The sequence below is a fragment of the Hippoglossus hippoglossus genome, chromosome 13 (assembly GCF_009819705.1).
Source record: "Hippoglossus hippoglossus isolate fHipHip1 chromosome 13, fHipHip1.pri, whole genome shotgun sequence".
Classification (NCBI taxonomy): Eukaryota; Metazoa; Chordata; class Actinopteri; order Pleuronectiformes; family Pleuronectidae; genus Hippoglossus; species Hippoglossus hippoglossus.
Window position 1 is genome coordinate 11475918 of NC_047163.1, and position 27328 is coordinate 11503245.

General features: G+C 44.2%; 1 protein-coding gene across 10 annotated transcripts in view; it reads left to right on the plus strand.

Annotated features, from left to right (window-relative positions):
* Window positions 1-27328, plus strand: part of npas1 (neuronal PAS domain protein 1) — a 69632-nt gene that overhangs the window by 1592 nt on the left and 40712 nt on the right. For 2 of the 10 annotated variants that reach the window (XM_034604682.1, XM_034604692.1), the window contains exons 1-3: window positions 1965-2787; window positions 2892-3032; window positions 26975-27160. The gene's annotated coding sequence lies outside the window, so the exon portion shown is untranslated. Of the gene's footprint in view, window positions 1-716; window positions 759-1963; window positions 2788-2891; window positions 3033-8182; window positions 8222-26108; window positions 26713-26974; window positions 27161-27328 lie in introns of those variants that run through there. The other 8 variants (XM_034604683.1, XM_034604684.1, XM_034604688.1 and 5 more) reach the window with 8 other exon arrangements.

Genomic DNA, 27328 nt, shown 5'->3' on the forward strand with positions numbered 1-27328 from the left:
TGAGAGATGAAGTGCTGAATTCAAGTGTCACCAAGATTTAGATTTGTATCGATATTATTAGTACTGCTGCACAGAGATTTTCTTATTATAATAAGATGCGACTTCATTGATCAGCAGCACAAAAACAGACCAGGGAAGTCGGATATAATACAGATTAGTAGAAAAAACACATACAACTAACAAATAATAAATCAAAGTTAGAAAACTGCATACGTGATGTGCATAAATGAAGATATACTGTAAGTGAACTACTTCTACAGGATTTACTTAATGATAATCAGGGTTTCTGCAGGGTCTTAAAACGTCTAATTCTAGTTTAACTTTACTTCTGTTGACCTTTAAATTGTTTCAGGAGAAATCTTTGCTGGCATGCATAGTTTGCAATGTCTCTAGTTCTTTCTCAATGATATTAGATTATAGTTAAACTACAAATACAACCAATTTATAGTCTAGAAAAACCTTGGTTCGAATCGATCTCAGTTCACTCAGCTTGGCTGTGGGAAAGACTGTATCTCTGTCTGTGGTTTGTTAGATAATGTGGTGTTTGAGGTTTATTCTCCATGGGACTACTTCACCTTATCGTTGGTTACTTTGATATTTCTTTATATCTGTCGTACTCAACATAAATCTTAAGTTTCTGTCATGTTTTTAACAAGTCTTAAATTTACCTTGTTAAAACGTGTTAATGCCTCATGCAAAGACTGTTTGTGTTCTAGGTCTCTTGTTTCCATCCAAGAACACATGTGATGAAAGACAAGGTACACACACACACACACACACACACACACACACACACACACACACACACACACACACACACACACACACACACAAATAGGCTACTTAAGTGTTCTCGAATCTTTGCTTTTTATTAAAATGTTTTACCAACGTATACAAACACTCCAGCTGCTAACACAAATGAATTAAGTTTGTTCAACTCAAAGTTATATCTACCTACTTAATCCAGAAATCTGTCTGTCTGTCTGTGAAGCACATATTTCCAGAACAGTTCATCTTATTGGCTTCATAATTGGCATGTGTGGAGGAAGGCTGGAGGAAGTGCAGTGACCAATTTGGTGCAATTTGGACACACGATACGTTCAATGCTAATAAACTAAATGAACAGGCAACAGGTAACACGGCAACAGCAACAATAACTGATTCTCCAATTCAGGGTTGTGCGAACTGAGTTGAGCTCCACTGAACTTTGAACAGGTGAACAGCTGTTTGTGCAGCAGCAGTGGTTCAGCTCCAGGGTCGTGTTGACTAAGTCCCATCTTAACTTGCTGCTGCGCAAACACTGCAGGTCACGTTTACAGTTTGAGAAAGAACGCTGCAGCTTCAGCATCACCACAGACCAAACACGTAGCCCAATCCTAACAGGCGGGTTTAGAAAGGCCACTGCACTAGTTCAAACAATTGTTAACTTTAATTAGATAAAACTTAATTAATTTCTGTGTTGTAAATTGAAGTCAATTTTTTAAGTTGGTCCAATCATTTTTACTTTTTCATTGTTAGAGCAAATTTACCAAACATTATTAAATGGAACCCGTATGAAAGGAGAACCAGAGTGTTCGGCTGAACTGCTCATGTTGTAGTAAGCAGCTCAGGGCGTGTCTCCTTTACTGACTTAACTTTTTATAATGACACCTTAAGAAAACATCACAGAGTAAATGATCAAAAGGCCACTCATATAGGAAGAAATGCTTTCAAGTAACTAAATCCTCATTAAAAAAATACAAATATCAGGTCCTGTTATGTTGCATGTCAATCAGCAGCTTCAAAACAAGAGTGCACAAAGCAGACCTGGCTATCACTGCTCTGGTAAATGAATTTTCATCCGTGCACAACTTGCACATCATTAGTGGACCAGTCTCGGCTTATACCAAACGGCTGTCATGACGGACATACAGTCGTCCACACTGGTTTAGCTAATTGCTATGCAACCTAACGTGACCCCTGTGGCCTGTGTGTGCAATGGTTATTGCCTCGGTTTTCATGAGGTGTTTATATGGCTTTGTCCACCTCTTACATCCATGTGATCATATTTTTCAGATATTTCTGCTGTATTACTCTGAAAGTGACTAGTATTTGTTCCTCATTGGGTCAAGTGCACACACTGCGTAATGCAGAACAACTCCACAGAGAGCCGAGAGTTGTGAACCCAATTTTGCAGACACCCTAATTTAAAGGGCCGAGAGAACACCACATGATTCTGTGGGACTTGTTCTGCTTGTTGTGGAAATTGCTTTGGAGGCAGAGGGCATTGTGTGGAGATAATAGTCAGCGAGGAAAAAAAGTAAAGCTTTGAGCAGAACTGATCCCACTTTACGCTTTTAGGGTCAGTGGTCGAAATGGGTGCTCGGCCTCCAGGTCCCCGCAACACGGATCAGGGGTTCCAACGTATATATGCTGATTACATCTCCTGAAGTGGAAAAAATGCAAATAATAAATGTATGAGCAACGTGCTTGTTTTTTTGCTTGATTAATTATGCCGTTTAATTCCAGATCCACCATGCCGCTCCACCGTATAATTTCCCAGTGGTCTTGGCTGTTTCTTCTCTCACACGCGCTCTCTCCTTCTTTTTTTTTTCTCTCCTCATTGCAAAATGAATCATGGATCCAACCGTCTGTACCCGGGGGAGAGCGGCGAGCTGGCGAATAGGCTGACCAATCATGAGCATCAGAGGCAGACACAGACGGAGTGAGCCTTTTGTTGTGCGCTGCACTCATCAAGTTAGAGGACAACTACCGATTTGGCCCGAAGAAAATTAAAAGACGGAGAGTGTAAGGAGACAAAATAACCAACTTCATCCGTGTTTGTAAATCTGTTTCCTCTCCTTCTCTTTTTTTAAAATTGAATATCCTTTTCTTTTCCCTGTGTTCCGCAGCTTATCCAATCACACTGGCCACTGTGTGTTTATCGGAGTGGGTGGCAGGATTTCAGTGCCATTCATATTGTCAACTGGGACCCTGGCAGCTCTTCTATTCCCAGCCTGGCCGACCCTCTCTCAGCCTCCTGACAGTTCCAGGTTAGCCCTCACTCCTCTCTCTCCCCCTGGCCCTCCTCTTCTCTCCCCTCCAGCTTTCCTCTCCAGCTCTCCCTGGGGCCCCACTGAGAATACTGCTCAGATCCAGGCCTCTGAGCCCCAAAGCCGGCCCTAATCCTCCCCATCGATCGCCCTGAGAATTTCCTCCCCAGCACAGCAGGCCCCGCGCCTCGGCGCTCACGCTCCTGAACCCTGAGCAGGCAGCTCTTCTCAGTCAGAGGGAAGGCAGAGAAAACAGGGCCAGGCACATTACCCGAGCCTTCTCAACAGATGGGTTCTGTCGATGCCACGCGACTTATTAGGTGGTTATAGCAGGCTGCATGTTGCAGGTGTTGTTGTCTCTTCAGATTCCGACTGACGTGGCTGTCATGATCTCAATGATGTTTCAAGCTGTAAAGTCTTTTCTAACACAGGTTGCAGTCAGAACTGATCTCTGTGCAGTTTTATTCCTCTTCTTCACTGACAGCTTAAGTTAAGAATGTGTGAAAACTACTGTAGGTAGCAAGCAAGCAACAGTGTAAATTATTAAAATAGTCACCAAGTATCTAATTGTAATGTGAGGGATCTCGTTCTGTATGTATGGGTTAGGGTCTCAAAGCTTATCTCGAAAATCACAAGTCATAAAAATAATAAACAGGTGAACAGTGCTCTGTAGCAGCAGTAGTGCTCTGGTACTCATCAATGTAAGTGAAATCAATCAGGACAATAGCAACTGTTTCTCTAGTTCAGACTTCTGAGTTGAGCTTCACTGAACTTTTCAACAAACAGGTGAACAGCTCTTTGTGCAGCAGTTGGTGTTCAGCCTCTGGACTCTGTGGTGTCCACCATGTCCTCACCAAGTCCACAGCCGGTCTTTACCTACTGTGGCTCAATCACTGCAGGTGACTTTCACTGTGCAAGTAAGTTGTAACTATAGCATCACTATGGACAAAGCTAAGGGCCTGTTTATAAACTGTATAAAAAGATGGACGACATGACAGCGCCCTATAATTATAAAGATAACCTATATAAAGCCAAAGTGTGCTGTATAGATCATAAATCCCACCTCCTCCATTATAGTGGATGGGACATGGACCAAACTAAAAAGTCAAAGTACATGTCTATTAGTGGGAACTCGCTACCATGGCTCCATGGCTTGAACACTACTGGGCAGATAGCAGCACTTGTATCTGTGATGTTTTAGTTTCATTTAGTGGGAGGAAGTGGAGACACGTTGTCCATCTTTAAACGCAGTCTATGTTCCAAACTGGCATGTGTAGAGCGGGCCCTGCACTTGTAATAGATCAATGGTTGAAACTTCAGCTTCAACATTTTGTGCCTTTGAGGCATGTCAATTATTCACATCATCCAATTTTATATAATAAATACTATAAAATGATCAATTAAAATCAAAACATGTTGATAAAGGCCGGTTGTGTCAATGTGATGGAATTTGAGCTGATCTGAGAGGTCGCCAGGGACACGTCCGATAAATCAAAATGTCGGAAAACACGGCTCAACTATGCAGAACACAAGATAAGTTTCAAATATACAATTTATTGAGAAATCTAAAGCACAGATTTCCTGCCACAAGGATTGACCATATCTCCGTCCATCACGGTGGAGTAATGGTAGGCGGTGTATGCCATACAACTCTGCTGAGAAGATGAGAAAGCATCATTACTCGAGTCCTCCTGGGGAAACCTCCCAACCAACAGTCTATCCCGCGCAACATACTCGTTCATAATTTATTTACGCGACAAGCTTCCCCTGGACTCTGCCGCGCGCGTGTGTTTTTACTGCAAGTGTGGAGGTATTCGAGAGGTATTTTCCTCTGTGGTACGACTGTGGTTCCAGTACAATAGTAGATGATTAAACCTCATGCTTTATTGAAACATTTACTGTGTGGTTGGGATGTTGAATTCAACCCAATCGTGAATGAGAAGGGGAGAGAGGGAGGGATCTGGAACATTTCGCCCTGTTTAAATGTTGGTCTGTGGACCAGTTAGAGCATCTCTGTCCATACAGGCATTAAAGAACCAGTGCAGATGGTAATGTATCAATACTCTGTTTAAACACGGCTACGAGTCACATTTCCTAATCAGGCCCCGAGATATTTTTGGCCATATCGGTTTCCAGTATATCTCAGTTCAGTTGTGCTTTGGTGCATTTTCACAATATAGATGTTGTTTTCTCTTTTATCGATATTTGGATTTTATTGCTAGTGATGGCTAGCTTCTCTTTACTTCTACATCATTAGCTTTTTTCTATTAGAGTACACACACACACACACACTGTATTTTTTGCAGCATGTCCTTACTTCCAGCCCTCTATACTTCAGTGCGTCGCTCTTTTCTCTCTTTCCCTGCCCTTTCCTCGTGCCCGCTTCCCTCCTTCCTTCGCTCGCTTTCACATTTACCCTTGCTCTCCCTGCTCTCTTCTTGTCCACTGCCTCCCCTCTCTCCTTCCTTCCCCTCCATCCCTCCCCCGTCTCCCCTCTTTCTCTTTATTAATTTATTGGGTTGTTATTCTCCTTGCCTGGCTGTGCTAATGAAGGCAGGATGCAGATGAGGGCGAAGGTCGTCTCTGTAGCGATCGACCCCGCCGCCCCGCAGCATGGCACTCTGACTGGCACAGGTCAGTGGCAGCTGTCAATCAAAACGCACTGAACACACACGCAGGCACGTACACACTCACGTGCACGCATGCAATCACACGCACACCATCACTAAAATAAATTCATATGTAAAAGATAATGGCTATATTGTCCAACAATTAACAATTTATAATTAGCTGTACAAGCTGAAATGCCTGGGAGCAGATGATTTGATGGTCTCTTGCAGCAGTGGTTCCCAACCATTAAAATAAAGTTGTACATATCTGTGAGACTGAGCAACTTAACCACAGGGATTTTTCCTTCTCAGATTTTTACATATTGATCATTTTTAGATCTGTATTTTTTTTTACATTCACAATTTGACAAGTGAAGTCTAAAAAAAATAGAGTGAGAAATACCCTTCAGACCAATTTACAATCAAGATGTTTCACCCAATTTTTATAGCATCCAATAAGTTATTTAAACTACACTTAGCAGAAACATGAACATTATTACCAACATCATAAGAGCTATCCAAATAGAGTGTTTAGAAAAATGGATGTAGACTCTGGGTACGGAAAGTGCCTGAAACCTGTATTCTCTCAATTGACCAACAGGGGGCGACTCCACTGGTTGCAAATAGAAATCAGATTCTATAGAAATCTATGGAGAAATGATACTTCTACTACTTCTCAACGTCCGTAAACATTTTCGTAGAGTTTATAATCGCAGCCACTAGTTTCAACTCTTCTTCAACACAGCATGATGTTCATTTACTAAATATTGGTCCTATTTAGAGTCAAATATACGATTCAGTTCAGTATATATTAGGGCGTGGAAACTGTGTGACATCTACTGTAGACCAGTTGGTGCAGGTTGCTGGTGAAAGTGGGAGCAGTGATGTTAAATATGGTTCCTTCTGGTTTCAGAAAATCAAGATGGCGCCGGACCAAATGCCAAACTTGAGGCTTTAAAACTGCAGCACACAAACCAATAGGTGACGTCATGGTTTGTTATTGCCACTTTTCTAGTAATTGGTTACGGAAAGAATTACGTAATGTCGGCCTGTCAGTCAGACAGTCATTTCTCAGCAGCTAATATTGTTTGGACCATTTTGTACTAGTATTCATGGTGCCCAGAGGATGAACCCCTGGCCCCTGGTTTTCCCATCATTAACTGTCTGTGTTCGGTTCTAACTCCTCATGCTAATGTCATATGTTGAACGTATTGAACATTTCACCTTAGTTATTGAATTGCGAGCTTTAGCATTTCTTGTTTCTTTTTCTATCTTGTTAATCGGGATGCAGCTTTAAGATGAGAGCCACAGAACATCAAATGTGTCAGCCCAACCCATTTACTCACACACAGTTTTTCATTCAACACATTAGCACGCACGTTTGCGTGTGCACGGGTGGAAGTGTCATAGCAAAGTGTCTAACCCCCCCGCCCTGTCTTTCATTGGCCTCGACATGGTGAAGACCTTTGCGTCTGGTATCTCAACGCTTGTAGCGTTTACAACCCTCTGCTCTTCATCACAGCATGTCAAGAGAGAGAGTGTGTGTGCACTCAGATGTCTTGTGTGCATGTTGATTTTGCTCATGGTTATTGTTGTAGGTTTATTTGTGTGCTCAGCCATGTTCTTGAGTGTGTTCACCTGCATCTGGGCATCTGTGAATGTGCTTCAGTGCACAACAACCACACACACACACACACACACACACACACACACACACACACACACACACACACACACACACACACACACACCCCACACACACACACGCATGCACACACATATCTCTATTAGCAGTATAGTAGTGTTAACCGTGTTATGCCTTGCGTGAACCTCCCCACCTTTCCCTCATATCTATGCAAAGCTGGGGTCCTGTCAATCAGTCACCTTGGTGACATGGAGCCCCACCTCCCCAATTAGAGCTGACAGGGCAGGATTAGGAGGGGGGCGGGCCCCCGCCGACCTGCCTACGTGTCAATCACGAGCCGGGCATCCACACGCCTGTTTACTGTCAGATCCCATCTCCGTCTGTCAGACTGCACGGCAACCATCGCCCAGGGAGGAGGGGAGGAGGGTGGGGGGGAGGCGGAGAGAGGGGAGGAGGAGATCTGATCGGAATTAACTATGCTTCTCCCCACAGACCGACCGTGCTTTTAATTCATGAAAGGGATGAGAGGAAAGTGGGAAGAGAGAGGGAGTGATAGAGGGAGGAGAGCATTTAAAACCCAGAGCAGGGCCTTCTTTAGAAGTTTTCAGAGTGATGTTTCTTCTCTCTCTGACAATCACTTTTCTTCTCTCGCTAACTCTCCCTCCTGTCTTTCTTTCTCACTTAGATTTCTTTGCGAAGGTGCGTTTCATGCCGCCTCAGAGCTGCTGCGATTTATCAGCCGTCTTCCCTCCTTCTCTCTCTCTTTCACTCTGAAGTTTTTTGGTCCTGTTTTTATAAAGTCGCACAAATATCTATTTGTATTTTTTTGGAGTTCGAGAGTTAAGGTCATTTTACTTAGTTCTGCACATGCTCATGCAAATTTGTGTCTGTTTCAGAGCGTGTCTGGGGATGTGGATCCTGCCTACACACCTACAGTATGTGAATACATAATGCTGCGCTCTTAAAGCAGTGTCATGCGTGCAGGGTTCACACAATGCTAATGTGTGTGTGTTTGCCTGTGTATTCCTGCTGCCGCCGTCCCTGGTGTGTGTGGATTTCTTCTCTTTTAGGGTCTCTGGTGGTGGCCTTACTCTGACCTTTGTGCCCCCGCTCTAATCCCCCAGCAAATGAGGGCTGTGTGGGGCTGAAGGGGGTGTTTGGGGGTCTCAGGTTTCGGATTAGAGGACCAGAGCGAAGGTCTTAGGGTGATGAGGGATGAAGAGGAGGGAAACAATAGATTGTACGAAAGAATAAAAGGGAAGGATATTGTCAGCCACCAGTGCTCGTATAGGACCTCATATTACCTCCAACAAAGAGATTTATAGTCGCCTCTTCTTTGTTTGTCTTATTAGTTGATCAAGTTTATACCTCAAAGATTTTTACATTGGTCTGTAGTCCAGAGAGGCTTCATAGTTGTTTCTATACTTGCGTTGCACATTTCTGTCTGAACAGAATCTCGCAACACAACATATTTTGATGACTTTTGAAAAGTTATTCATTATTTTTAAAATGTCATATTTACTTTCATGCTGACTTATTGCTTTTTCGTATTTCTTTTGTAGACATTGATTGGATCAATTTAACTCCTTAACTTTTTTGAATGCATCATTCATTAAAAACATGTTTGGATAAAATGTGAACATTTCAACTTGAAGCAATTCGATGCACATTCTGATGGTAATTATATTTTGCACTAACTCACTGGAGTCTGATTCATTTGGACTTTGTACTTTGGAACAGAGAAAACAAGTTGTGATTGCTGTAATGCCTTATTATTTATTTGTTGAACTTGGTGATAGTTCAGAGGTCAGGAAAAATTCAGTTCACCTGCCGGGACTGAACTATATAAGCTGCTGACGTTCAGTCAGTCTCTCTGTCTCTATTTTGGTTTCGGTCAGTTTCCTTTTCAGTTTGGTAAAATGAACATATTTTCAGTTACGACTCATACGTGCCTGGTTTCCCCCGTTATGACCACGTTCGACTCTGGAGCTGGGCAATATTCCCCCTTGTTCACAGGGTAGAAGCTAACTGTGTCTTTATTTTAGTTTTTATGTTGAAAACCACTTCTTGCTGTATCAGAAAAAGATTCTGCAGTAAAGTTGTGGGTCGTACAGTTAAACAATGAACCGGAACTTGCAGCAAAGCTCATGAGGCCGAGAGAAGCTGCAGGTCCATGTGGGTGCATCACTATAAAGCTGCTTTCAGACACGTACTCCAGAGATCCTCCGCACTTTCTCAGGAGGACGTTCCTGTGTGAACTCAAATGTCCGATTGAGAGCCTCTGGACTTTCTGTGGACTTTCTCCACCTGGAAATCCTCCGCAGGACACATTGTCTTTAGATATATTATTTAATACATTACAATATTATACAAAGAATAAACATATCAGAATGCATTTTCTAGTTCAGATCCAGATGTGCATGACAAACATCTTAGATTTATTTCTTATTTAAAAAAAATTTAATATTGACATGATGCAGCCTTGACGGTGGTGTTAGTTTTGCTGCCACACATCTGTTGAATACATCATTTTGCATTTTGTCTGTATGATTGACTGACTGAATTAAGAAATGCCAGTTTCATATTGAATGAACTGCTTGTCAGCTATCATGCAATATTCTACTGTACCATGTCATTCCTGCTGATGGCTGTATGTTTAAAGCATTTGTCAGTGCCAGGCACTGGTGTGTGTTTGTGTTCGTGTGTGTGTGTGTGTGTGTGTGTGTGTGTGTGTGTGTGTGTGTGTGCGCATGCATGTGTGTATGTGTGTGTGTGCATTAGAGATGCGATCCAGGGTTGTGTCTAAGACACAGCTCAGGTGTCTGTTGGTGTCTGCTGAACGACCTCGCTGCAGGGAACAGGCTATCAGGCTGAGAGGGAGCCTATCATGTTAATTACTTTACACACACCCTGCCAACCAAGCGTGCAACACAACTGCTGAGCTCACACACATACACACACACACACTCACACACAATTGGGCACCTGGGCACACAAGCACATGCACACATACACACACAGCATCATCTGTCTTTCTTTCATTTTGTCGTTTTTCTGTCTTCCCACTCTCGCTGTTTGAAGGCCTTGGACATCAATTCCCTTTTGCTTTCGAGAAAGATTGTTTTATATTCTAATCAATTCAACTCTGTCTTGTGAAATTAATTGACATTCATTCAATGATTTTGAATTCCTCCGAGGATGTTCTTTTGTTTCTGCCTGTCAGTGAGCTGCGAGCGAGATTGGGCTAAATGTTTTGTCATCTCGCACTCCGGGGGTAAGCCTGCTCGGAAAAGCGCGAGCCTGAGGTCAGCTTAACCTCCTCGCCGTCTCATCTCTCGTCCTCGCCGCTCGTGAAAAGGGATTCGTGATCAGGAACTTGGGGGAAACTCATCCTTCTGTGGCATCCTGCATACGTCACCTCGGGAGGACTGTTATTTTTATTTTTTTTCCAGAATCATGTTAGCGGGGTTTGAAAGACGAAGTCCGGCGCTCTCAGTCTGGGGAAATGGAGGAGTGCTATTGGCTGGGGCAGGTTGATGCCTTTAGTTAAATGATGCTGGCACGCAGAGGGATTGCTTTGGGAAGTTGTCATCCATCATGATTTTAGAATGACTCAAAGCAGCACTCACGCTTTTGGGGGTTATGGTCTGGGATCCATGATTGATGTGAAGTGGGTGTGTGCGTGTTTCTGTGTGTGGAGTGAAAAAGGAGACTGTGTGTTTGTGCTAAAAATAAAGAGAGGCCGGTAGTTAAACTGTTCCTCTGCTTCACTGGTTGAAGTTACTCTATATCAGACAACAATGATCAGTGCAGCATTTCGTGAATCCCACCATGTGGCAAAGTGTCTATACCGATTTATGTCTCATGTCTTTCCCTCATTTTGTACATGAGTGCCCGTGCGTGCGCCTGGTTACACCCCTGCGTGAACCGTATCGCTTTTCTTTAAGCTGAAGCGTTTTGTCTGTATTTGCCTTTCTCCCTCTTCCTTTTCCGTGGTTCAAGTCTCACCCAAGTTAATTCTTCAATTAGTGTGATCCCGATATTCAGGGGAGATCATGGAGAGGGCCCCACCAATCAATGTCCAATTAGCGAGGCTCCGCAGGCCCAGAGAAGAGGAGGACAACTGCTGTGGTCATTTTTAGAGAACGGGGCGGTTGGGTTGGGGTCTGGAGTTGAAGGTGGAGGTTTAGTGGAAGAAAGAGATGAAAAGAGGGCGAGAAGAAAGCGTCGGAGGCCCTGCCAGTGGGCGGAGGTGAGGAGGGAGCATCTGGGTCTGAGGAGCTGGGGAGCGTGGATGCTCAGTCGAGCTGCGTGTGAGGACGGTGTAATTAATCCATTGAAGATGTCTGATTGCTGATGACTTTGGGAATACCAGAGTGGTGGCTGGGCCTGGGGGGGGGAAGGGGAAAGAGGAAGGGGGAGGACCGCAACAAGATGGATGCAGGGATGCGAGGAAAGGAAAAGCAAGAAGGGCAAACGGAGGGAAAGAGTGAGATTAATTGAGACGAGGGAAATGCAGCAGCTTTTAAATGAGAGGGATGAGTTTCAGTGACAATGCGTGAGGAGGAAAGAAAGGGGGAGGAAAAGAAGAAAACAAGGAATTGATCGTGTTGGGGTGAGGTCAAAGCATCACTCACAGTGTTGTTGGGGGGACAGACCTCCAGATGCCCCATATATGTAAGGAAAAGAATCCCCACGGCCGCTAACTCATCCCCGCTGCCCTATGAGACAAACGAGTGTCCGTTCTCTGCTAATGCTAATGTGCTTTTAAGGCACTATTAGCTGGCTGAGTTTAGCTTTTATTTAATGGACTATTAATTTGTTTGAATGCATTTGGTCTCAGTGGCTACAGTACAAAGTTGGCTTGGCTGGAGCTCAGCTCTCGAACAGCATGTGATTTACTCACCCGCAGCTACTCAGAGGCTAAGCCTTTATAATCTAATTAAATTTGATAAAGCAGGGTAATCTTCAGAGTATTATGGTGAGTACTCATCATACTGATACGCTGATTTTCTTCCATCATGATTGAAGGTTTTCATTTAGGGCTTTTTTTTTTTTCTTTGCATTGTCGTCTGTGTTTTTAAGCTGTAGTCACTGTCTTGCAGTCTGGCTCATTGTTTTCAGGGAGAGGGCGACAGTAAACTGCTGGATTTTCACATAATCCGGAAGAAAATGCCGACAAAAGTTGAGTTCTCTAAATGTTTGACGTCTTTCGTGTCAAAGAGAGGGACAGACTGGGTCTAGAGAAGTTGAAATTCAAGTCAAATGGGGGCACGCACCTGAACAAACAGTGCAGGCTGTATGTGGTGGGATGGTGCCCATATTCTTGTTGTTTGGCTCTGCACTGTTTTTAGTTTGTTTCATTCATTCTTATGGGTTACATCATTTAACATCGTTTTTTTTCTTTTACTTTTATTGTAAAATAACATCTGTTCTAGGAGGGTACTATGTTAAACTCAGTGAAATTGGATTTGAATTTCATAACATCAGCCAAGGAGGTTATGAAAGAAGTGGACTGATAACCTAAATGACAAAGGTTATCAGACCACTTGTATCTTTTAGTTTTTTACTAAGGACTAGACAATCATGAGTGGATTTACTCAGCCATGGCTTGTGTATTATCTTATTAGGATTCTAGTTCAACCTTAATGAAGTGATAAAATTCATATAAAATTAACTATAACTGGTTCCCTACAGTTGCGCAGTGGGAGGCAGAAGCACGAGTTAACGATCCCTCCCAGACATGTTTGAAGACAAAAGGAAAACACTGTCTTCTTGAAATAATCAGTTAAAACTGCAGCTTTTCAAAACTCTTTTTCATTTAATCTCTGTGAATCACAGCTTCCATCCATATCAGAATGATCTTACATCTGCAGCAAGCACCTTTAACCCAGATGATGGTGAACACAGACAACAAAAAGGAAACTGCTCCATGAAGGATGAACCTTTATGTGGAGTAAACCAAACACATTTTGGAGTGATAGGAGTCTTAAATGTGAATATAGAATTTGTAATATATAAGAATTTAGTTCTGGGCCATAGACCTCAGACATTTTATAACAACCAGGGGAAATTTTTCCTGCATCCACTTTCATTTGGTTTGTCTCTGAGGTTTTCAGATTTCAGTCTGGTCTCCAGCAAAGGAAAGACGTGATAGTTTGGATCAGTCCGCTCAAAAATATTCCAAAAGCCTGAGCATTGTGCTTTGTATTATAGTCCTGCTGCCACTGTGCTGTCGCACATAGGAAAATGCCAACAATACACTTTTCATCTAATATGGATTCAAACACCCTTGAAGGCTAAAAGCTGAAGGTCGAGACTTGAACCTCATTTCAGATCCAATTCTGAGAACAGAACCAGAACGATGTAATCACTGCTCCGCTACTTATGGACGACACAGTACATTTGTCCACATGCTGTCATCCTCCAGCACAGATAAGCTAGAGAGGGAACATCTTTTTTTTTTCTTCTTCTCAGACCGACGTATACAGTCTGAGTGAAGGAGATTAAATTTAACGCTCTGCTTTGGCCGTGCTCCTCCATTTTTCCTTCTTATGTTCATTTACAGCAGGAATTACATTTAATAATTAATGCAAAAATGCAACCTTTAATACATTCAATGAATAATTGAGAGTGAACATGATACTATTTAATGGATCGCTTTTGATGTATCTGCATGCGTGGAATGGTCAAGGCTGTGTTTATTAAAGTCACCATGGCAACAGCGGGGAGGAGATTTGCCTTTGCGCTTAACTGACGTCCTGCGACACCGGCCCGTACGACTGTATTTACATTGAAGACGTGTTCACACACGGTTTAATTTTGAATTCTAATTCAGATTAACCCTCACAAATTGTCTGTGACATTTATGGTTGTAACGCAAGGATCTGATGAGGCGATCATAACAGATGTGACTGGCTGCGTGAAACAGCGTCTGCACAAGTGAGTGTGTGCTCAATAGCACAAAATGCTTAATTGCGCATGTTTGAATGTGTATTTATTCATTTAATGGATACGCACGTGGATAAATCTGGAAGTGTCAGCGTCATGCTACAGGATGTACTGCAGCCTCATGACTCACCTGTGGCCCTCAGGCTCAAGCCTTTGGGTTTTCTCTGTGAGCGAATAGCATCGTCACTTGGGGAGACTGTGAGGTGTGTGTGTGTGGGGGGGGGGAAGAGAAAAAAGGGTCAAAACAGAAATTAGTAAAAGGAAAGATGACACTCAAAAATGGACCGATACGAAAAGAGCGGGGAGAAAATTGTCCAGAGTGGAGAAAAACGGTGACAGGCAGTGGCGGAGTGGAGCGAGAAAACGTAACAGACAGGCAGAGCGGCGCGGCGAGAGAGGGAGACAGGCAGAGACAGACAGAGGGAGAGATAGACAGTGACAGAGGGAGAGATAGACGGGCTGTGTGAGGATGCAGAGAGTGTCCCCCTCTCTCGGCTGCTGCCAGAGGCAAACAGACAGCCTCTCTGCTGCCGGAATGCTAATGCAACAAGCTGCTCCTCTCTTCTCCCCCCCCCCCCCCCCCCACTTCTTTACCTTTCTTCTTCTTCTTCAACTCTCCTTCGCACAGAAAGTTTAGAGACTATAGACACGAGCGTGGACTTTGATAATGGGGGACCCTGACGCTTTCCTGTTATTTGCACCTTGCAGAACCGTGTGCGGGTGTTGGTTCTGCAAATCAGGTGCAGAGAGTGTGTGATGATGATTTTAATGGTTTGTAGTGTGTGTGTGTGTGTGTGTGTGTGTGAGTGCATGAGAGATGAGTGGAATCGCATATTGTTGTTTTTCTTACCTCTTTCCTGCAGCCCCCTCCCCTTTTAAGTTTTATTCTGTCATCATGTTTGTCTGCAGCTCAGTAGCCATGACTACCTGCGGTGTCAGGGGGGGGGGGGGGGGCACTATGTCAGGGGCCGATCGCAGGTCAGTCAGCCGACCTCTCTGTCTGTGTCACAGTCGGCTGACCTCTGACCTCCCCCCCCCCCCCGCCCATCAGCTCTGAGCCGTGGCCCGAGCGAGAGACACAAAGCAGTTGTTCGGAGACGATAAATGTCTCCCGGCTTTATCATGCGGGCAGGTTTGTCCCTCCATCATTTAAGACACATTCACGGCGCATCACACGGAGAAATGCCCCGCGAGTAAAGAGGACGGTTATTTTTCTGCTGTGGCGACAGTCATCAGTTCTCAACTTCAGGCAGGACGTAACCTTGAGTGTGGAGCAAGTCGGCTCAGCCCCGCTCACCCCCGCTCACCCCCCCTCAACCCACCCCACGCCACCCAAACCACCCCCGCCAAAAAAAACTCTGTCTGTGTTTCTGTCTGTCTGTCTGCACGGAGATGGCAGCTTCTGAGAAATGGTGGCACACTCTGAAGTGTGATCCATTTAGATAGCGGCGTGGTGCTCTCCCGGCGCCGCTCAGACACTTATTCCAGACACACACACACACACACCGTGCAACAAACAAACACGGCCGTGAGCACGTGTGCGCCGGTGAACACACACACACACACACACACACACACACACACACACACACACACACACACACACACACACACACACACACACACACACCTACACCTGTGCGCACGGACATAAACAGATCTCTTCTTTCCACAAACACACACACACACACACACACACACACATGCGGCAGTCTCTTGACATGCACTTGCTTGGTTGACAAGTCCTCTCAGATAAGCTTGAGTGACAGGTAGGGAGTGTTGACTACTAGTGTGTGTAGAACACTTTGCTAGATATCGCCACCTTACGATGATTGCGTAGTATTTATTTAATCTGATTTGTATTATTTAATCCTAAAAATAACAGGGAGTCGCTTCCTAACAGATACGGAGCGGATGAATTTTTTTCTACTTAGTGTTTCCTGAAGGGTTCATCTTGTATCACGTCTATTTATTTTCCGATGCCTCCCTCTGTTTCATTTCGGTTGTTAATTTCCCTGCCACCTTTTTCTATCTCTTTTCAAACATATTGCTCTGCCCGTGTCATCTAGAGAGAATCTTGTCAGGTCTTTGGCAGTAGATGTTTGTTCAAGCTATATTTTGAGAATTCAGGCCTTGTATACCCTCCCCTCCCCTTCACTTCCTCTATCCCCAGGCCTCCCCGTGCTCCATTCCTCTATTTTCTTATCTACTTTCTTCTCCTACTTGCTCCTCTATGTCATTGCCAACTCTCTCCTGTCTGCTCTCCTCTGTCTTCTCCTCTCCTCCTCCTTCTCCCCCCCCCAACCTCCTTTCTGTTTCTTTTACACACCCTCTTCTCTCTCTATCAGTCTCTCTATTCTGTGACTGCTCTGGCTGGTCCCCCTGTGGCACACCGTGTCGTGTCCCTAATTTATTTATAATTAGTGCTCTTTGTCGGGATGCGCGGGGAATGTTAACGTACACGCCACCTCGCTCTGGGTACAAATGGGCTGGTGTTCCTCCGTCCTCGCTGCCCGCCCTGACTGCCCAGCCGACAAGGCCACAGGGATGGACAGATCTTCTATCCCAAACCCAGACGCAGACTCTTAAAATTATAACGACTCCGCCGAGAGGAAAGGCTGCGCACTGCGAGACAACTCCACCTTTATCAAATCATATCTGTCCATAACTGAGTCCTGAAACACTTATTTGAATTAGTAGAGGTCGCTGCAAATCATTTTCTAATGAACTGTCGTAATTTTCTCGGAGCAAGTGTCTTACAACGAGGAAAGAGAAGGAAGTTTTCTGCCGTAAAATATAGAAAAATGCAGCTTTGCTGAACAAACTGAGTAAAAAAAAAACATAACATGATTATTTAATCGCTTGTTTTAAGAAAATAAAACATTAACGTAAAATTGACTTGGTAAGAAGTAGAGTTTACACTGTGACTGACACCCGCTGAGATACAGATACACATTGTCAGCGCGCTCACCTGTGCAACGCCTGAATGCAAAACAGAATAACAAGATGGGACAACATGTAATCTGAAAGTGTAATTTATTAAACATCCTGTTGAATTTTAATGGCCATCACTTGTAAAGTTGAGCTGTTTTGGGGGTTTGAGTCGCAGGGAGAGAAAAAAAAGATATTTTTTTATCGCGCCACATTAATGTCAACGCCGTCGTCACAGACAACGTACATGACCAGGAATGACGGCGCTGACAGGACTCACTGTGTGTGTGTGTGATCAGCCAGGAAGAGCTTTTGTCCTTGGGCTGAGAGGGCACCTGGCTCCTCTTCCCCGTCCTTGTGATCTCTCTGTTCCCCCTCTCTCGTGCCGCTCTATCCCCTTCTCTATCTGTCTCTTCCTCTCTTCTCTCGACTCGGATCCCTTCATCCCCCCATCTCGCGCTCTCCCTCTCCTCTGCCCAAGGCGATGCCGTCCTGCAGGCTTTGATCAGGGGGCCAGGGAGGGGAGAGGAAGTGGGTCAAAAAGTTGTGCTGGAGACTGCAGGAGAACAAGGCTGGAATATCGAGTAGGTGAGGCTGGGAGAGAGGGAGAGAGATGGGGTAATCTAGTGAGAAAGTGATAGAGTGAGAGAGAGGGTGGGAGAAAAGAACGGGGAGGGAGAGGGTAAAGAGGAATGGGAGAGGGGTGAGGAGGGATGGCGGGGGGGTGTTAGTGAAGCAACCGTGAGAGGTAGCGGGAGGGGAGGAGGGCAGCCCGAACTAAACAAGTAGAAAGAGATAAAAAGAAAATGAAGAGAGCAACAGGAGGAGATAGAGGAGAAGGACGTGGGAAAGGAGAGGTGTCTTCATTTACTGAGAGGGAAAAAAACGACAACGCATTTGTCTTGAACGTGATGCTCAGCATTTAAACAGCAAGTCGGAGGATAAGGGCTTGTTTTAACTAATCTACAGTGTGCAGGACAGATAGTTCAGCTCTGTGTGTATGTGTGTGTGTGCGTGCATATAGGCCTTTCTCTCCGTGTGTGTGTGTGTGCGTGTGCGCGCGTGCACGTGCATATAGGCCTTTCTCTCCGTGTGTGTGTGTGTGTGTGTGTGTGTGCGTGTGCGCGCGTGCACGTGCATATAGGCCTTTCTCTTTGTGTGTGTGTGCATGCGTAGCCTGGCTGTATATAGTGCTTGGCTGTGGCTCTTTGTGTGCATGTGTGTTTTTTTAAAGATCATTAAGATGCATGGTTTATTAATATTCAGATCAAACCATTAATATTCGCCAAGTGTTTCTGCTCTCCTTGTGTCGTCAGCTCACCTGGGACTGGGGAGGGCAGAGGGGGAAGAATGGAGCAATGAAGAGGGGGGAGAGATGTGGGAGGACGGGGGGGCAAAAGGAGGAGTTTAAGGGGTAAATGAAGGAGGAGAAAGACAAGATGACGGGAGGAGATGGACAAAGTGGGGGGACGACTTGGCGAAGATCTGCGCGGGACTTGCAGGGATGAGAGGAGGTGGAGGTGGTGGAGGTCCTCATGAGGGGGTCAGGTGTATTGTAATGGACAATCTGGCGATGCAGGGATGCAGGGCGGGGGGGTGGAAGGTTGGGGTGTTAGGGGGGTCCACCGCTGGGACCGTGAGGTGAGAGGGGTGAGGGATTTTAGGGGGGAAGCGGGGGAAGCAGAGGGAGTTTGGTTCTGGAGTAATTGGGCCAATGGGAGGATAACCATAAACACACACGCATACACATTTAAAAACTACAAAAACACACATTCACTTCCACTTTTAGGTGCGCACAAATAACATGCACACAATTTCTGAAAGATGCATAAACAAAACGCACAAAAAAACATTAGATCATTTACATACACACACGCCTTTGAATACATATTTTATGTGCCTGTACTCCAGAGACCAAACGCTGATGCAGCATTCACAAACATGTATGTAACATTAATGGTCACACACAACATGGAAACACTAAATGCACACACACTAACATTTGGGACTGCGGCTTCGAATTTCAGTTAATTTGTATTCATGTTCTTTGAATTAAAATAAGATAAGAAATTTTACAATTCTTCATTAAAATGTAAATATATATGTTGTATATTTTGTTGACTTGTGCATTTACATTATCCAAAATGTTTTATCTTTGTTGCCTTTTAACTGTTTCATATCTGCTTGTCCGTCTCTGCTGTAACGCATGATGAAGGAATAACACAGTTAGCCAGTAAGCTAGTCGACTGGTTTGTCCCTCCAGTGTTTGTATTGGCCACTCGTCATGGATAGTGATTATTCATTGCCGTTTGCTGTGTAACATAAATAAAATTCTTCTCTGCAATGGTGGCGAAGACAAAATCTCCCATGATCCCAAGCTGCTTTACAACATCATCAAACTATTGGTGATCATCATTGTTTTGATTGAGAGACCCCTAGTGGCCGAAGTTACATACTGTACATTTAAAAATGTGATCTTTAAATTGTCCAAAAAAATAATAATGAAAAAGGCAGTTTCACAGACCCTAACGTAAAAAGCTTGTTTGTCCAAAACTGAAATTATTTAATTCTGCAGAGATATAAATGAGTAAAGCAGCAAAGATGCTAAAACGAAAAGTTAGTTTTACCTTTGGTTGATCAATGGCAGTTAACTGATTGTCAGTTAATTTTCAGCTCAATCAAAACTAATCATTTATTGACTGTTTCAGTTTTAATCACATTTATATGAACACATCCACTCCACTGCCTCCTGTATGCACACATGAACCCCTGCCCCCCCTCATGTCACACGCACGCACACATGCACACACACACACACACCCCCCAGTCAGTTACAGATACACTCAGGCATGCACAAAAGCGGACAGCAAATTAAAGTGGTAATTACTTTTAAGCCCAGAAAGGTGAGGGATTGTATGGCAGGGAGCAATGGGTCACTGTTGAATAGAGAATAGCGGAGCAGGCAGACAGTGTGAAAGGCAGATATGCATCTCAATGAAATATGGAGGAGCGTACGCAACAAAAGGCGAAATGGCTCCTTAATGGCCGCATGGCCTCAAAGAATTATTGTCTGATAGATTTGGAATATTATCTCCTCTGTGGCAGTTATCTTTAAACAACCATTCATACTTATCATGGGTGTGAGTCGCTGTAGGGGAAGGTGAAGAAAATGTTGTGTTCTGCTATGCTAGATTTGTATAGTCTTAAATATTAGGCTGACAGCGGCTGAGTCTGTGTAGCAGTGTTACGTCTCGACTGAAAAGGAGATCAGAAACAAATTTCAGCAAAGGTATCTTTCAATATATTTTCTAAAACAAAAACTGTTTTGGAGAAATTTGGACTGAGGTTGTCCTCCTTCTGATTTATGGATTTTTTAGCTGTTTGTTCTCACTTTAAGCTCCTAGTACAGTTCAAGCTGAAGCAATAGGTGCATTCAGGATGGACTTGATCTGTCTTGATCTGCCGGCGGCTGCGGGGGTGGAGTTATAAAACACAGATGTCAAGTTTCTACTTCTCGTAGCGCAAGTGAGACGAGAACATCGGCTGATCTCGCAGTGTTCGATTTTTTCGTTGTAGATTAAACTGATGCTTTGGAAATCCCTCTGTTTCTGCACAAATAATACAATGAACAACAAAGTTAACTGATAACTTTCTTTCAGTTGAAAATTAAATGACATTAAACTATAGTGTGAGCATGTGTAAATACACCAGAGATGAAATTCATCACATCCCCTTTGGAGAGAAATAAACTGACAGTCCTGTCTACAACTACGTAGGCTTGACATTGATTGGTTTATAGACGGGCATCTGACGTCGGCCGGTTGTCTATTGTCTTTGCTAACATTTTAGAATAAAGTGCATGTTAAAAAGTTTTCCAGTTTGCATACAAAAAAATGAATGAACCGGTTCACTTTGTTAATTTCATTGCCACTCGAATATCATTATGGTAATAATACAAAAGAACTTCCTCCTTGTTAAAACGTTATATCGTGGGAGGCAAAGACCTGTGAGCCACTTCCGATTCTTTTTACTCTTCTATTGGTTATATGCTGTCTCAACTTGCAATTGGTCATATCCAATAAACTGTTCACAATGCAAACGGACTGAACCATGGTTTGATCCAGACTGAGACCACCCCCCTTTAGTCAGAGTAAGTTTGGATCCGCTGGTCTAGACCCTGGTCACCTTTCACACTCTGACTGAACTGAGCAGTCTGAACCAAAAAGTTCCCAATGTCCATTAAGAGTCTATCCAAGTGCGCCTGCTGGACTAACTGCAAAATCTAGTTACTTTGGACTGCACATCTCTCCCTTACATCCAATTCTGACCCACAATGCCACAGTCCAATCTTATTCATTCTGGTCAAGTGACTCAGTCTTGTTCTGTATCAAATAAATCCCAGACTAGACTCATAAAAAATTCAACAACACAGCACAAATTCTTATCAGTGTTACCTTTTTAACATCTTATCTCTATTTATCACATTTAAGCAGCAGTTTCAGGGTGTACGAACTCTAAACAGCCATGTCACTGACACAGTGTTGTCCGTAGAAAAAGGCCTGTGGCTATTCTTTGTGTGATCCATAGATTCAGACACAGTATGTTTGGATCAAATGTAAATATGTGCATGTGTCTGATATCGTCTGGTTTATTTTTGGAAGCATTTCAGCAGAGCGGCTTCACTTTCATTCACCGCACACTCGCAGTGTGTTTTAGCTGTGAAGGAGTCGGCCAGGTTTCACAGAAAGTCTGTGGTTATAAATCTGATCAGTCTGAAACCTGAAACTGACGCGAGCTGTTCCCTGTATTGTTTAGTGACCTCAGCTTTTGTGTTTGAGTAAACAGCAGTGACCTGTGATCCCTGAAAACATCCAGTAACAAGCTATGAACACGTCTCACAGACTTCATGGAGCTGAGATAGAGTACACAGTATTTACACATCAGACAAATTAGTTCTCTTCCTCTTATTTTATCCATATTCTCCAGTTCATACCAGCACTGGCAGCACTGGCTGCAAACCCTAAGTGTATTCTACACTTAGGGTTTGCAGCTGAACATAAATAAGCCCATATAAAATACTTGATCAGCAAATAAGTTGGCATTAGATCTTGATTGAAGTAGTCAGGGGGATATAAAGGAGTACAACAATCTGAATGATAAGGAAAAAACTTTTCTTTTCTTTCAATTGAGGAAGTTTTAATATGTTATTTCCACTTTAAAGATGTTAAAGTTTTTAAACAGGTCTTCTGTCACTGGATCGTTTGAAGTGAGTCTCTGAAAAGGCAGATTTCTGTCGATACACAGAACCGATGCAACCAATAGCATCTGTAGACAGGCAGGGAAACAAGGTCAGACGTGGGTGTGACCGTCTCGCTGCCTGCAACCGCCGTCACACGCCCTTCCACATGCATGTGCTGATGCACACGCATCACAAACACACATAAGCACTGACTAATGATTTTATTTTGTATTTACCCACTTGATTCAATTACTTTTCATTTTCATCACGTTAATTCTCCATCAGCCTCAGGTTGTGGTTTTTGTGTGACTTCGAAGAGCACCCTGGGTTGTGAAGGGAACACCTGTAATACTGCTCCGCGAGGCAAGCCTCCGGTTCTAAACCACGCCTGCGAGCGCACACACACACACACACACACCTACACACACACACACACACACACACTCGCAGTCAGATATTCCCTGCAAGTCTTCTTCAAGGACGCCTGGGGAAGACTTGGAGGACAAAATCACATACTCCCTCTCCCAGTGTCTCAGACGCGCTGCACTTCTAATGCAGACAGAAAGCCTCCTCCAAAGAGACGAGACACACTACACACTCAGTCACACACACACACACACACAAACTCTCTTACCCATGCAGACACACACTTACACTTACACACACTTAAACACACAAATACCCTGAAAGGTCCTTCCACCTTCCCATCCGATTGAGAAAAGCAGGACATTTTCTGTTTCTCTTATTGTCACCGGCTCCTGCTCTCAGTTGTTTCAAGCTCTTAAGTGTGTGTGTGTGTGGGTGCGTGCATGTGTGTGTGTGTGTGTGTGTGTGAAGTGGAGGGGGCTCGCTGGGACTCTTTGACGACCTCATTCACTCCCTTCTTCTCCCCCTCGGCCGCGCCACAGCCGACATGCCCAACAATGAGACGGGAGGGTGGGAGTCAGACCCAGGAGGGGGAAAAAAAGAAAAACACTGAATGCGTCTTCATTTGCCTGAACTTTTCACACGTCTTTCCCCCTTTGTTGCCGGCTGCCTGTTCACCACGGTGCTGCGAGCCGCTCGGCCAGTTTCCGCCGACCAAAAGCGGCACTTTTCTCCCTCTGTCACCCCCCCCCCATCCCCCTCCTCTCCACAATGTTAAGCCCATTTTTAGCTTGACATAATCTGAAATGGTACTTAAGTGAATTTATGTCTACCTCAGTGCATTAACTTCTGCTGTTTCCTCCTTTATGTTGCTGTGTTTTTTTTCTCCTGCCGTAGCGGGTGCAGCGATGGAGGGAAGCGTGAGGGAGAGAGAGAGAGAGAGAGAGAGAGAGATTTGAAACTCAGACCACGGAGTAGACAGCCTATCAGTATTCAGTAGAGAAAGTGAGTGATGGAGGGAGAGAGAGAGGGGGAGAGGCGGAGAGAGAGGGAGAGAAAAAGGAGGAGGGAGTGATGTATCAATATTCTGAGTAGTGTTTGAGGGCAAGGGGAACGAACAGAGGAGAGGAGGGAGGGAGAGAGGGAGGGAGGGAGAGAGAGAGAGTACTTCAGTGAGTCTGAGTGTGATTATTTGTTCACGTATTCGCTTGCATGTGTGTGCGTGTGGATCTGTGATAGTATATGTTGTTTTTCTGTGTGTTGTGGGTCTGAGCACATGTTGACTCTAAAGGTTGTGCACACAGTTCATACAGTGGAATATAAAAAAGTATAAGGACTGGTATTATGTGGAGGTACTTGTACTTGGGTTTTTATTTTATGCAACTTTATAGACTATTTCTGTGGAAGGCTGCGGACCATTAAATGTTGCAGACCATTAATTTTATAGAGGCTTCCATCAACATTTAGTAATTCTAAAGTAAAGGTAGATGCTCGAAAATACTCATCTCACTATCAAAATTTAACACACAAGTCCAGTTTAAACAAGTTTTTCTTCGTCTGATCAAAGTGATGCTGCAAACTTTAATGTGTTTTTGAGTTGTAAACTAAATTATTAGGCCGTTCTCAGGTAATATAAATTTATTCTGGTTTTAAAATCACATTTATTACCAAATTTATAAATGGCTCGAGGGCGAGGGACCACGGCGCTCCTCAGACGTGGTATCGTCTCTGCTGTTTCAGCACGGCTCGAGACCACCGTGGTCTTGGGCGTCATTAAACTCCGGATTCGAGAAGCCTTTACTTCATGTGAGATTACCATCGAAAAGTCTGTGTGCTGCTACCGGAGTCGTCGCGTATAGCTAGAAAACCTAGATAACTGAGCTTCAGCAAGCTAACTGGTATGTTGTGTATGTATGTGCGTGGAGGGGTGGGGTGGGTGTGTCTTAGCTCTGCCTCCCAGGCACTTTTAGAATTCCCACGCCGGCCAAAACTTAATGGTGAAGTTACACTTGAAAGACCAGTCGGGCCTAATTGAAAGCTGCCGCCTGTGCATTAATATCACAGGATGGCTCAACGGTAGAGATATGTTATGAAAAGGCAGAGGGTTGTTTTGTGGAGAAATCCTTTAACAACATCCTGGCCCCGTTTCCCAGAAGCATCTTAATATCTTAGCTGATTGACTTACAGTGGGAATTAAACCATCTTTGGTGCTTTTGAGAAAAGGGGACTCTGCCAGTCAGACAGTAAGCTCGAGCAATCTGGCATCATGCTGTTTCATATAATTACTCCACTACATTACAGAGAAAAGTGTTTTAGTTTGTTTAATATGTATTGTTACTTTACAGACTGATATTTGACTCAAACAACTTTCTATCATCAGTACATCCACATGCATCATAATAAACTGAACTCCACAACAATTGTGTTTTTTCGGTAAGATCAAATTTTTCATATTGGGCATATATCGACCATATGTCTGTGAAAGGTTCGTATCGGCCAATTTATATCGGAAAAATCTGTTGGGCTCTAGTTACAATTTGTTCTACCTCTGCTATTAATTGTAATCTAATCATATTTTCTGTATAATGAGATCTTTGGCTAAACTTTACTTTGCTCTTTAGACTTCTGTAGGAATAAGATGCTACTTTTTCCTCCATTTAAGGAAAATAATTGAGAAAAATCATCATCTTTTCCTTTTCCTCAGTGACAAGGACCTTGTGTGACATTACAAATCCTCTATGCCTCAGAAGCAGGGTCAGAAGTGTGACATTGTTATAGATATATGGACGGGTCAGAAACTAGTTTGACTGCTGGTCACATTCTATTTCCTGCTGACGGCCCAAACTGCCTTATTTTAACCTTACTCCTTATGTAAGTGTACCGGTTGTTCCTAAACCTGTACAGTCAATCAATCAATTGTCGTTATTAATAGTGGAAGCAGACTGGTGTAGGTTTAAAATTAATAAAAACATTGAACTCCTAACCTTGAATGAATCAGAAAATTGTAATATAAATGATTTGGTAACACTTCCCTGAGGCTGAGAAACAAAAACTGAAAATAAGGGAGGAAAATACAATTGTTATTGAAATTGTTATGTTTATGTAATTTAATTATGAGAAACATGTTCTCCACGAGGTTAAACGTTCGGTGTTTTTTTTCAGTTGAGGGTGAGGCTGCAGGAATTCCTATAAGTCAATGCTGTGTCCTCCTAAGTGGCAAAAACAAGTGTGTGTGTGTGTGTGTGTGTGTGTGTGTGTGTGTGTGTGTGTGTGTGTGTGTGTGTGTGTGTGTGTGTGTGTGTGTGGGTGGGGGGGGGGGACAGAAGTCACAGTTTACGTTTGGATGTGATGGAATCTCTCACTTGTTTCAGTCATCCTCTCTCTCTCTCTCTCTCTCGCTCGCTCGCTCTCCTCCGCTCTCTCTCTCTCTCTCTCTCTCTCTCTCTCTCTTGCTCCGGCTGCTAATCAGCATTTGAAAGGCAGCTTTGACAGTGAGAAAGAAAGTGAGGGGGGCACCGAGAGGTGGGGGTAAACGAAAGCATGAGACACAGCGAGTTAGGGAGGGAGAGCCGGAGAGAGACTGAGGCGAGGGGCTGTACAAGCATGCCTTTTATATTTACTAGTGACTGAGAGAGAGAGAGGGAGGGAGGGAGAGAGAGAGAGAGAGGGAGCAGCTGAAGGCAGAGACAACTGGTGTGCACGGCTTTCCCAAGAGGAAATGAAAAGAAAGAAGCTCAGCGAGGAGAGTGAATGAGTGAGCGGGAGCGAGGAAGGGTGGGAGGGAGCATGTCGGCTGGAGAGAGAGGGAGCGAGAGAGGGAGCGAGAGAGATGGAGTGAGAGAGAGAGAGAGAGAGAGAGAGCGAGAAAGAGATTCTCACACTGGCTGTGTCCTAATCCGAGTCCATCTCCAAGAGGCAGCGGAGCAGAGTGTTAGTGAAGTGAGTCTGAGAGCCAAGGAGAGCTACATCATCTAGCCCCACTCACACACAGACACACACACACACACAAACAAACACACACACACGGACACTCACTGTCTCTCTCTCTCCTTCACACACACACACACACACACTCTTGCTACGGGAGTCCATGATGTGTCCGGCAGCGCGGCCACGGCTTTTGTGAAAGTGAGGGGATTGACGCTGCCCCTGTCCCAGCCCCCTTGGCTCACACACACCGTGTCTGTTTGCTGTGTTTAAGCCTGAGGTGCTGGTGGAGTAGGAGGTGGTGGTGGTGGTGGAGGGGGGACACTGCCAGGGCAGAGACGGGGCACCGGAGAGGAGGAGGAGGAGGAGGAGGAGGAGAAGAAGAAGAGAGGAAGAAGAGGAGAGAGACAAAGTGGATCAGATCAACAGCAGCAGACTGAACGCTGGAAATGTCCGTCAGGTGAGTAGATAATCTGACAAGTTACGGTCAGCACACACACACACACACACACACACACACACACACACACACACACACACACTCTCACACACAGGCATGAGTGTAAACACACTTTGCCAGTCTCTTTTGATTTCCTCACAGACACCTGAGGTCAGATTTCTGCTGTCA